Source organism: Sinocyclocheilus rhinocerous, unplaced genomic scaffold, assembly GCF_001515625.1.
Source record: "Sinocyclocheilus rhinocerous isolate Xijiao unplaced genomic scaffold, SAMN03320098_v1.1 scaffold642, whole genome shotgun sequence".
Lineage (NCBI taxonomy): Eukaryota > Metazoa > Chordata > Actinopteri > Cypriniformes > Cyprinidae > Sinocyclocheilus > Sinocyclocheilus rhinocerous.
In genome coordinates, this window is record NW_015626390.1 from 1,829,547 (window position 1) to 1,842,449 (window position 12,903).

At 36.5% G+C, this 12,903-nt stretch overlaps 1 protein-coding gene across 1 annotated transcript in view; it reads right to left on the reverse strand.

The window, feature by feature from the left end:
* Positions 1-12,903, reverse strand: part of LOC107713805 (cytoplasmic protein NCK1-like) — a 48,650-nt gene that overhangs the window by 25,202 nt on the left and 10,545 nt on the right. The window contains exon 2 of the mRNA XM_016519428.1: positions 22-73. The gene's annotated coding sequence lies outside the window, so the exon portion shown is untranslated. The remainder of the gene's footprint in view (positions 1-21; positions 74-12,903) is intronic.

Here is a 12,903-nt window from a genome sequence, read left to right on the forward strand (position 1 = left end):
AACGTCAGTATAAATGCTTACCTGTGCTGCATCAAAGCTGTGGATATCTTAGTAGAGATGCTCTATGGCAGACCTAGAAAAGAAGAAGAAAACAAAAAATCAAAGTTCAACAAAACAGCATGTTCACAAAGACAAACACAAGAAAGGAAAACAACTAATAGAAACCAATGCAATCTCCCGTCCGAAGCGGCTGGCATGAACGCTGGCAACGCTGTTGTTGGACACACCCTCAGCAGTGTACAAAGGGAATGTACCACTGTCTACTCGCCAAAGACAAGCATCTCCCCAGCGATTGTGTGCCATTTGGTTAAATAAATAACTGATGAAGATGACCATTGTTTTAAGACCTCAACGCAACGACTGCCAGAGGACAGTTTATAGTCAAATGATGTCCGTGAAGTCAAAGCGAGAGATCACTTCCTCTAGAATGATGGCCAGCGATTGTCTATTGTCCAAGCATGAGTCAGGAAGATGGGGAAAAGGCAGATCCAAAAGTAGGGCGCAAACAGCAAAAGCAGGATACGCCGTTTCATTTCAAATGCATCGTACAGGATAACGAGAGCGTGGGTAGGAAAAAAACAACAAATTTTAAAAGAGCGAGCGTGGCTTCCCATCTTTGATCCTGACATCATACCTGACAAACTGAAAGCAGACTTAATTACAAGAATCGGAAATGCACCAAAGACGAGAACAACTCCTGAGGCGATGATTTATGTTACCACCATCTAACTTTATTTTAACACCTTAAATATTTTACTACTGTACAGTAGAATGTGCTAAGTAATAATAATATTCATACATTTTATTTTAAGTTTTATTTTTTAAAGGATCAATTACACAATTTTTCTTCCATGTTTTAGTAGACCTTTGTTGTGCAGCACTCTGTTTAGCAAAATAAATAAATAAATTTATTTTTAAAAGCATTTTAAAAAGATGAAGTGCTTTAAACGTTTAACTGCCTTGATTACCTCTGTTTTTGATAGTGAATTTGTATTAAATCATAAATCTAGAAAGATTTGAACACCAAAGAATTTCTGAAAACAAACAATTTCATAGGGCATCATTATTGTTAAAAATAATAAATGAACAGGTTTTATGAATTCAATTGATTAATTTATTTGATATATTCATATCAAAATTAATATAAAATTTTTTGATTGTTAAACTTAAAATGGAATCCAGAAAATTAATAAAATAAAATGTTTTCCAAAGGGTCCTAGAAATTTCATTTTTGATAAACTTAAAAAAAAAAAAAAATCTTGTTCAATTGTATCAGTTTCATGGCTTCCATTAAACAGACATGCTTTCTGATTACTAAAAATAACCATTAAAACAGTCCAGCAGCATAAGTCCAGAAAAAAAAATAGAATTTGGGAAAAAATAAAATTAATTTCATAGGGTCCTACAAGTGAAATTGAAGGCAAATGAAGTGAATTTTGGACATGGATGCATGCATTGCATTGCTGCCTCATATTTTCACCAGAACAAAGAATCTTATACAGCAGCATATCGTTTCTGACTGCCTATAAATGCTGCAGCTATGCACCTCGCTAGGTTTATGGAACAGATCAACACCTCGGTGTGAGACCAAATTGTCTGGTAACCAACATCTTGCTTCTGAACACCCCAAACAAGTATAACCCGAGGTGTTTTCTCAGATAGTGGTTTCTGCGTCGAATGATTTGACACGATAGCTTTTTTGCGATTCAAGTTCTCACACGAAGATCTCTAACGTGCACATCTCTGTTAATAAACTCCCCTGCATGGTAAACCAGATCTATTTCACGAGTTCTATTATGAGAACTTCAAACCTCTAGCAGTTTCACTAATTAGATTAATGAATTCTGGGAGGCAAAGTTAACAACAGTGTGCAGAGACAGTCAGAGACACTCCCTAACTCTGGCAGACAAAGCCTACAGCCCGTCCACTCCCACCGCATAGCTGAGTTCACAGCCAGAGAACACAAAGCGAAGGCCAATCATTCGCCACACGCTAATCTGACCATCACATTCTCCTTAAACCAGCCTTTTCTTCATCACTGCTTTCTCTCCTGTCATCTGTCTGTCCTTTGGCAGTCTTCTTCAAAATAGAATTTGTGAAAAAATAAAATTTATTTCATAGGGTCCTACAAGTGAAATTGAAGGCAAATGAAGTGAATTTTGGGCATGGATGCATGCATTGCATTGCTGCCTCATATTTTCACCAGAACAAAGAATCTTATACAGCAGCATATCGTTTCTGACTGCCTATAAATGCTGCAGCTATGCACCTCGCTAGGTTTATGGAACAGATCAACACCTCGGTGTGAGACCAAATTGTCTGGTAACCAACATCTTGCTTCTGAACACCCCAAACAAGTATAACCCGAGGTGTTTTCTCAGATAGTGGTTTCTGCGTCGAATGATTTGACACGATAGCTTTTTTGCGATTGAAGTTCTCACACGAAGATCTCTAACGTGCACATCTCTGTTAATAAACTCCCCTGCATGGTAAACCAGATCTATTTCACGAGTTCTATTATGAGAACTTCAAACCTCTAGCAGTTTCACTAATTAGATTAATGAATTCTGGGAGGCAAAGTTAACAACAGTGTGCAGAGACAGTCAGAGACACTCCCTAACTCTGGCAGACAAAGCCTACAGCCCGTCCACTCCCACCGCATAGCTGAGTTCACAGCCAGAGAACACAAAGCGAAGGCCAATCATTCGCCACACGCTAATCTGACCATCACATTCTCCTTAAACCAGCCTTTTCTTCATCACTGCTTTCTCTCCTGTCATCTGTCTGTCCTTTGGCAGTCTTCTTCATCTCCTTCTAAAGGTGTTCCTGCTGAAAAGTCAGGAACTAAACATTGGCTAAATACTAGTGCTGTCAAACGATTAATCGCAATTAATCGCATCCAAAATAAAGGTTTTTGTTTACATAATATATGTGTGTGTACTGTGTATATTTATTATGTAGCCTATATATAAACACACACATGCATGTATATATTTAAGAAAAAATTATACATTTATAATATTCAATATTTATATATAATATAAATTATATGCATGTAAATACATGTAAATATTTTCAAAATATATACTGTATGTGTGTATATTTATATATACATTAAAAATATACACAGTACACACATTTATTATGCAAACAAAAACTTATTTTGGATGCGATTATTCGCGATACATAATAGGAATGAGTCAAGAATTAGACTACTGTTTAAAAGTTTGGGGTCACTAGTTACTTTTTTTTTTTTAAAGAAATTAACACAGCAAGGATGCATTAAATTGTTAAAATGTGAAAGTGCACACATTTATAATGTTACAAAAGATTTATATTTCAAATAAATGCTCTTTTGTGCATTCTATTCATTGTAATTTACCACAGTTTCCACAACAATATTAACATACACAATCTTTATTTATTATTAATAATAAGAAATGTTTCTTGAGCAGCAATTCAGTATATTAGAATGATTTCTGAAGGATCATGTGACACTCAATACTGGAATAATGTTGCTGAAAATGTAGCTTTGATCGCAGGAATAAATTACATTTAAAAATTTAATCAAGTAGGAAACAGTTATTTTAAATTGTAATAATACATTTTCTGCCTCATTCTGTGACAAGAAGCCACATCAGATCACAAAAGGAAGCATTTGACTGGTGTTGTGGAGTAAAAATGTTATAATGTTTTTGGACAACAGGTTTAGAAATAGGCATTTTAATTTAAAGCTGCAGTCCGTAACTTTTTTGTATTCAAAATGTACAAAATTTATATAATAAGCGAGTACACCATGAATCCTTTTTCCAAACCGTGTTTTTGGCTTGTCCTGAATCACTACGGTACACCTATAATAAGTGTTTATATTCGGACTATTTAGACTGGTTGGGGTAGGTACCGCTGCGGAGTAGCCCCAGTACCTGCGTGAATCGCCATAGACATAAACAGAGAGAAGTAGCTCCGGCTACAATGTTCTTCCGCAAACATACCGGTTACATAGGTACCAGTGCCATATTGGTACCGGGTTTCAGTACCCAACCTTATAAATAATACAATAAAATAGAATAGATACTGAAAACACGTCTCTTCCATCTTCATCTGACCCTCTAACTCTAGCACTCTCTATTCTAATTCTATTTTATCGACTTTTTTTTCTTTTTCATTTAAACAACAACAACAAAAATTCTATTCTAACTACTTGTTTTATTTAAAAAGAAAAAAAGGTGCCTCTAACACTAGCATTCTCTATTCTTTGTCTATTCTATCTACTTATTTTCTTTTTATTTAGGCTATTGAAAATAATGACCCTCTAACACTAGCATTCTCTATTCTTTTTCTATTCTTCTGACTTGTTTTACTCTTATTTTAAAAAAAAGACCCTCTATCCACTAGAGATCTCTATTCTTCTTCTATTCTACCTACTTGTTTTCTTTTCATTTATTCTAAACAAAAAAAAAAACCTTGCTACGTGTACTGCGTTAGGCTAACAGAGACTTGTCACAGCACTTATATATTATTGCTCTTTTGTTGGTTTTGATTGCTTCCGTTGTCCTCATTTGTAAGTCACTTTGGATAAAAGCGTCTGCTAAACGACTAAATGTAAATATAAATAATTGTAACTGTAGAAACACTGACGATAATTTGAAATGCTTTGACAGATATAAAAAATAAGGTATCAGACCAATTGTATTTAGAAGCATTCCCCTGTAAAGGATGCAAATATGAGCTAGAAGTGAAGAAAAGGGGAGGAAATGATGCTTGTCATAGAGAGAGGCTTCAAAAGCCTCAAGGCCTACACTCCAGTTCTGATTTTTACCCATTGAAGACACAGCAAACATGCGGATTGAGTCTCAAAGCTACAGAACAGAAGCTCTCTGCAGCTCTTTGCACACTAAAAAAGGAACGCTGTCTGAATTTATCACAAAAGGCACAGAGGGCACCGCTTCTCAGAAGCGCGCTCTTTCAGTGCTTTTATGCTGCTGTCTGATAAACACGATAGCTTCAAGAAACCTCCAGCCGTGTGCATCTGTGCTCTTCAAGCTGTAGGACTGATGGTAAAAGAGAGACGCACTTCACAGAAGAGAGCAAAACAAAACATCTGCACTCTAGACACACTATTGAGGGCAGAAGAACTGAACTGAGCTATCCTCCCTCTCCATCTGTCTCTCAGCCCTAAATTCTGCCGTCCCAGAAACCTTTTCGCTCATTTCAGTTGGGGTGGAACAGCACAGATGCGTTTGGTTTGTCCCACAGGTTCATGTGCTTGACATTTACAACCTCGCCAAATGATGTGTGCAAATTATTTTACAAATGATAAGCCGACTAGTCACGAGATAAAGTACGAAAAGAAAGATTTGGAGATACAGATGTAAGCAATGAGGATAGTGTTCTATTGTCTTTTGGGACTTGTTTTAATAAATATAACTTGTATTTACAATATTACGGTCTTGATACACACTAGAAATAATATTTCAAATGCTAAAAGTAAATAACTTTGTACAGTATGAAAAATTATATTCATTTTGACATTCACTAGAGGTTATATTTAGTACTCAGATTTGTAATTAAATTTTTAGTGTTTTTAAATATTAATGCGTCATGGTACTCGTGTCGAAGACTGACACCGAAGAGAAGAAACTGTTGAATAAAGTCATTATTTTTGTTGTCTTTGCGCACAAAAGCTATTCTCATAGCTTTAAAAAATTACGGTTGAACCACTGAAGTCACATTGACTATTTTAACGATGTCTTTACTACCTTTCAGTGCCTTGAACGTGTCAGTTGCTTTGCTGTCTATGCAGCGTCAGAAAGCTCTCAGATTTCATCAAAAATATCATAATTTGTCTTACGGGTTTGGAACGACATGAGCATGAGTAATTAATGACAGGATTTTTATTTTTGGGTGAACTATCCCTTTAAATGAGAGTTACTGGCCAACAACAAGCATGATAAAGCAAATATTTTAAATAAACACTTTTTCAACAAAAATTGTGTTAACATGAAGCAAACTGCCTTTTATACACTCACAGAAATGAAGTGAAATGAAAACATTTTAAATGTACAGTACAAACGATGGATAACTCTGTTTTGTATGTTTGTAACCAGAGACACTGCTGTAGCAACTGTGTCCAAATTTCTATGTTTTTGAAACTAATGTTTGTAAATCTATATGTAACTCACTGTAATGTCGTAAAAAATTCAAGCTAAAGCAATCAACTGAACCAACCTGAAGAAGTGTGCTCCCCATTAATTCCTGTTTAGAGCCAATCTGAGGACATCTTCTCAACATCCATCAACGCATTCAATAACCCTGATAAGATCAAGAGGAACTGCAGAGGCGATCTGGACCATCTCACTCTCCTCACGAGTCACAACACGCGTCGATAAAAGGAGGAATTCACATGTGAATGCTATGAATGGGCAAAAAGCACAAAATAGCTCTGCATTATAACCTCTATATAAAGAGGTGACTGAAACGGAGCGTAAATGTGGAAGTCCTTCAAAGATTTCTTATCCTGTTGCGCCCTCTATAGGACCAGCGACTAGTCGACGTCAAGCTTAAAGAGTCATGGCAGAGCATTGAAGTCGACTAGTCGATTAGTCGGTGCAACCCCTAGTGTATATTCTAGTTTATTTCAGCTAATCTAATTAATATTTCAATTAATGAAAACTATTTTTAAATAATTTTAGTTAATAACAATATTGGGTACTCTATAGTTTAGTACATTTTTCGATTGTCTGTACTTCCAGGTATTTGTATTTTGGGAAACTTACTTCACTCAAACTAGGGCTGCACGATAAATCGCATGCGATATTTAACGCGCATCTTGTCAGAAAACCGGTTCTGTAATCAAACCAAAACAGAATACATTCACAATATATTACTTTACCTCACTACATTTAATAAAAACATACTGTTTTAAAAAGAAAACACAGAATAGCCTAGTAAGCAGTGCGCAGACACTAACGCTGTTGCGTTACGGATGTCCTAAGTTCGAATCTAGACAAGCTCCAAAAAGTGAGTAATGTCAGATTTCCAAATGAATCATTCTTTTGAGCCGATTATTACTGAAAAAAATTTGAGCCGATTATTATTGGAAAAAAATTAAAAAACAACAACCTTGAATCAGTTCACAAACTGCACTGAACGACTGAATTGGTCATGTCCGACTCAAAGTGAGTCAAGAACAAGGAGTAATATGATCCTCAAGTGTGCAGAAGATTTGACTAGTGGTGCAAACAGTTTGAACGGATCCTGTCTGTACCAACAATTCCACTAATTCAAATACAGATTACCTCATAAAACTTCAAACCCCATGACTAAATACTGACCCAGCAGATTAGAAGTGCGATGGTTTATGAGGTAGAAGTGGCCGTTCTGGTGGACCAGCGCGAGCTCCCAGACGCTGTAACCTAATGCCTCTGACAGGGAGCTCAAATCACAGGCTCTGGTGCCTGCTGGAATGCAATCTGTGTGCTTCCCCTCCAGCACCACCTCACTTCCTCTGACACATCACACACACTGATGGACTAGCAGCAGAGGAGTTTGAACTAATGTGGTGGTCACAGGACCTACATGCAATCAAACAGAGAAGACTTTTTTAGAAGAGTCTATTTATAATGTTACTCAAGGTTATTATAAATACAAAACAGTCCATTTTATGCCCTCAATTGCACCTTTAAAGGGGTCATCGTATGGGACATGCACTTTTACAAGTCGTTTGAACTGAAATGTGTGTTAGCAGTGTGTGTACACAACCACCCTATAAAGATAAAGATCCACCCAGTGTTTTTTAAAATCTCGTTAAATCATTTCCCCTTTCTCAAATCAAGCCCATCTCAGATGCCTGTCAGTGTGACGTCACACAGACCCAGGCCCCTCCCACGATTGTTGATTGACACTGGTGTCTTACCTCAGACCCGCCCTGAGTGAGCTGTAATCAGTCCACCATTGTTTCACCGCCGGAGCAGATGTAGCCAAGAATGACTCCTAAGCGATTGAGGTGTTCTGTTGTTGGACTTGTGGAAAATAGGCATCCGATGACCCCTTTAAGCATAACCATATGTGATATTGCCCACTGGGTTTTTTTTTCCAAACTGAAAACATTTCATTTTAATTGGCATATCTTGCAATGGTAACAAGCATCCACAAGCCATTATGGTTGCTACTGCCAGGTTTCAAGAGTTTACATCCACCCATTTTTTTTCAAAAATTTATACATTTCTTACCAAACCAATGGCTTACTTAATCTTCCCAGCCTGGCAACCATGTACATGCACTCTCACTATTTTACAGAAAATGTGCTGATGAGCTGAAAACACCAGCAAACATGTATATTTATTCTGCTCAAATAAATGTGTACAGCCAGTTTGTTTTCTTTCACACCGTCGTCTGAACGGTTAATCTGTACGCAAACCATGCAAGTTGACGTTAATTCTGATTAAATGTAAAAAAAAAATTTTTTTAAAAACAATCATCGCGATTAATAATCATGATTTTATTTTTGAGAAAAAACAATTGCGATTAACTGTTTATCGCAGCCCTAGCTGAAATGGCTTACTTCCACTTTGAATAAGGTGGATAATGTACGAGTTGCATAAGCTTTTTTTTTTTTAGAAACTGTGTAACTATTTGCAACTTGACAGCTCGCTGCATGGTTCCATGTTATGGAAAATAGTAGCATTAGCAAATTTCTAAATATCTCCTTTTGTGCTCCACAGAAAAAAAAATCAGTTTGAAACAACATGAGATTGAGTAAATAAATGACAATTTCAATTTTTGGGTGAACTATCCCATTAATTCAAGAGCCACTGAAACCCCATTTTCCATAAGCACGTATCCTATTCTCCAACTTGCACAGCCTTAGAAAAGCTCAAGTTTAAAAACAATTAATCATCTTAAAGAAAACCTGTGTCTGTGTGTTTTGTCTAAGCCAAGGTTCAGATATCCCATGCCCCCTGTCGATGAGGAAGGCCATATAATATCAGGGCAGCTGAGCACACAAAACATGATCATCCAATAGTCATTTATGTGGTGCTAATGTTGACGTGAGGTTTAGAGGAGAAATCCAGGCCTGTTGATTTAGGCAGAGTACGGGGAATGAGTGCCGCTTACGTAAGTGTGTCCACACAAGCCCCTGAAAGACACAAATTCGGTTTATTAGGCCTTATATAGGGCTCCGTCAGGGGATGACCGCTTGAGACGGACCAGAGCAAAAGTCATACAAGGAAATTGTTCTGTTCACAAAAGGACCTCAATATCTTTTGGCTGAAAACTCCCTCAGGGCTTCCTTTGACATTTTCCATAATAAAACCTCTCATGATCAGACTTATGATCGTGTTAACAGACTTCAAGTGTCTTTGAATAGTTATTGCAATTCATATTTCAACAAACCCCAAACCTTAAGTATTAAACTTTAGCGTGTAACTTGTCCCAGACATGAATGATACCTCAAAAGGCCAGGTGTGCTATTACTTTTGTAAGCATTCACACTGATGATTTTGCAATAAAAATCAGAAATTCCACTTAAAGTACTTTAGAAAACCAGCATTGAGAAGAACCACATTTTCTTCATAAAACATACAAATCTAAAAGTATTCATAACTAAAGTTATATTCTGGAGTCAATCGCCAATAAAAGTAGGGCTGCACGATAAATATCGCACGATATTTAATGCGCATCTCGTCAGTAAAGCCGGTTCTGTAATCAGCGGTAAATCTCTACACGTGCGTGCTTTCACGTGGAGCAGCATTAACTACACAGAGCCGTTGTTCACTGACAAGCTGCGCAAAACATGCGCAAAATATGATCGTGGTTTTACGCAACTTGTCAGTGAACAACGGCTCTGTGTAGTTAATGCTGCTCCACGTGATAGCACGCACGTGTAGAGATTTACCGCTGATTACAGAACTGGCTTTACTGACGAGATGCGCATTAAATATCGTGTGATATTTATCGTGCAGCCCTAAATAAAAGCACTCATAAATGACAAGTTAAAATAAAGTCTTGGCGGTTTTTACATCTCAATCCAGAGTCATTTTTAAGGCATTACAGAGGAATTAGACCAAATGTATTACACTATGTGGCAACAGCATGATCATAATTTAACCACCCGTTTCCCCACAAGGCCCATAAAATGAATTAACCCTATAGCTGTTTAACCACAGAACCTATTTAGTGCATACAAAACATCCCTGCCTTCTTGCAGAGCCAGATTTTTGCTTATTGACATAAAGACTGATCCACTTTGTAGCTTAGCCAAGAACTGGCCTTTAGGTAAGAAGGGGCTTTAACAACCAGCAACAATTTTTAACAACTTTAAAAAAAAAATTTTTTTTAAGTTTTTTAAATGTGAACAGAATGTAAAACATTAGGGAACATCACACTTGCAGACTTAACGGCTAAAGGGAGAAATATTCTACTTTAAACGTTTTAAGAGTCGGCAGAAATTGGGTAGCTGGAGTTGACAGATTTCACAGAAAATCAATGTATAATGGGCAGAGACTCAACATTTTTAATGTTTTATGTTTTTTTTTATAATTCCATCCATTTTAGAACACATCAGCTGTCCAAATCGCATACTGTCTAGTATGTACTACATTTGGTTTGAAGTGTAATTCACTTACTTCTATATAGTGCGAATATGGGTAGTATGAATGAAATTCAGACTTAGGATACATGAGCCTTGTTTTTACTGTCATGTGACCTACCAGCGTCAGTTGCGTTGCTTCACTGCCATTCATAAATCCTCTCCCATGGCCTCATGGGATAGCAAAAAAATTTCCATAAAATGCACACTTCAGAATCTCAGCAAAAGCTGTAGGTCATTGGGAACTTTTGGCCGACTGTTTTTTGAATACTATGAATTTGGACATACTAGTCTTTCACATACTATTTTTCACCTTATATAATAAAGGAGGAGGCATATTTTCATCCGTCATGCATTTCCTATCAACAACACACATGTTTCTGTGAGAGTTTGTTCAGAATGATTCAAAAAGGTGTGCAATCTTCAGTCGTTTAGTGTATGATGCCCAGTTTTACTTCTGTAGCCACATGGAGCGCATGCACATGTTTGAAAGTGTGTGCAAAACTGCAAACTACTAAGTCTCTAAATAAACTAAACAGACTTTCAGTTGACTCAAAAGTAAGCACGAAAGAGGACCCAGTTGTTCCAGTAGTACATTTACAACTGAGAAAGCAGCTTAAGACATGTTCACGTTTAGTTACTGTTGCACGATGGAATAAAGCAGTTTAATAATCAGACTAGGACATTCAACAATATCTGTTTTATTTTAGCTGGTGACTTACCAGTCAGAAGTTTCTGAACAGTACGATTTTCAGTAAGCTGAACAGTAAAGAATTCTCTTCTACTCACCAAGCCTGCATTTATTTGATCCAAAATACAGCAAAAGCAATAATATTGTGAAATATTTTTACTATTTAAAATAACTACTTTATATTTGAATATATTTTAAACTGTAATTTATTCCTGTGATCATTACTCATTCAGCATCATTACTCCAGTCTTCAGAGTCACATGATCCTTCAGAAATCATTCATTAGGGGTGTGCGATGTATATCGATAATATCGTAATTGTGGTTTTAACGATGTGCGATTTGACATTATCAATTATATAGCAAAAACCAAACACCTACAGAGTGCACGCATACATTACGTGATGAAGTCTAGTTATGTGCGCATTTAGAGTGCGTTCTTTCACTGCATGATTCAGTCTGTTAAAATGCATTTAGAATAATCACAAAATTCAAGATTTGGGGGCAGAAAATGTATAGATTTATATAATTTCATACAGTTAATCAATATCACACGAAGAGTGCCGTTTTTTCTCCAAAAATTTGCATGATTACAAATGTGATATTGATTTTCAATAAACAGTTCAATAAACAAGAAGTTCATTAAGAGACTTGCGTTTTAGACACCATATTGCTTGTTTTTGCTCTATTTCGACAACAAAAATAATTCCAAACACAGCTACAGCATTTCGTTCCTGAATGAATCAACCGTTTAAATGATTCGGTTCAATCGCAATGACTCACTTATTATCAGTGACTTACTGCCACCTACTGGCGGTTTTCATTTCACATTTAAAGTATCTTTTCGTTTTAAAATAATTTCAAATATCAGTATTCAACCTTTTTATGTATATCAAAACATTATTTATGCATTTGTAACTGCAGGTTGATGCATTCATGTCCTGCATTAAACAGTGTGTAAATGCATCTAAATGCCACTTCAGATGCAGCTTCTGTGTTTTCTTTACATTGCAAAGGTTACTTTTGTTGATACTGATTTTATTTGCTTGGTAACAGCACAAATGTCTTATTATTCTAATTCACTGCTTAAATGTAAGAATTTGACTCAAAAGATGATGCACACTTTTAGAAAAAATGGCTTTAAAAAGTTAAAAATGCCCATAAAATAGGGATGCACAATATTATCGGACCGATATCGGAATCGGCCGATAATGGCTTTAAATGTACATATCAGCACCGATATGAAAAATTATGCCGATATGTCTTGCCGATAGGAGGAATATGTTTACTCACATGTGCTCAGGGTGAGCTAGCGATTGGATCAGGTCAGCATTGTGGTCATTCTTGAAGCAAAGTTTTGCCTGAATGATGATAGATTCACTGTTTTGGCTCGCTGCATTTAAACTGAGAAGAATGACGCGTTCGGTGTGTGATAGAGTCAACAGTAATAGCACGTGCAGCGGCAGCCTCACCCGGGTCCTAATGCATGTTCGGAAAGGAGTTTTTATTCCGTAGGGGGCGCTGTTGGCCTACTTCTAATAAAATTAAAGTAAAATACACAAATAACATTAATAAAGCAGTAATGTTTTGATTTAAAGGTCAGAAGCTATAGCTTACATAAAT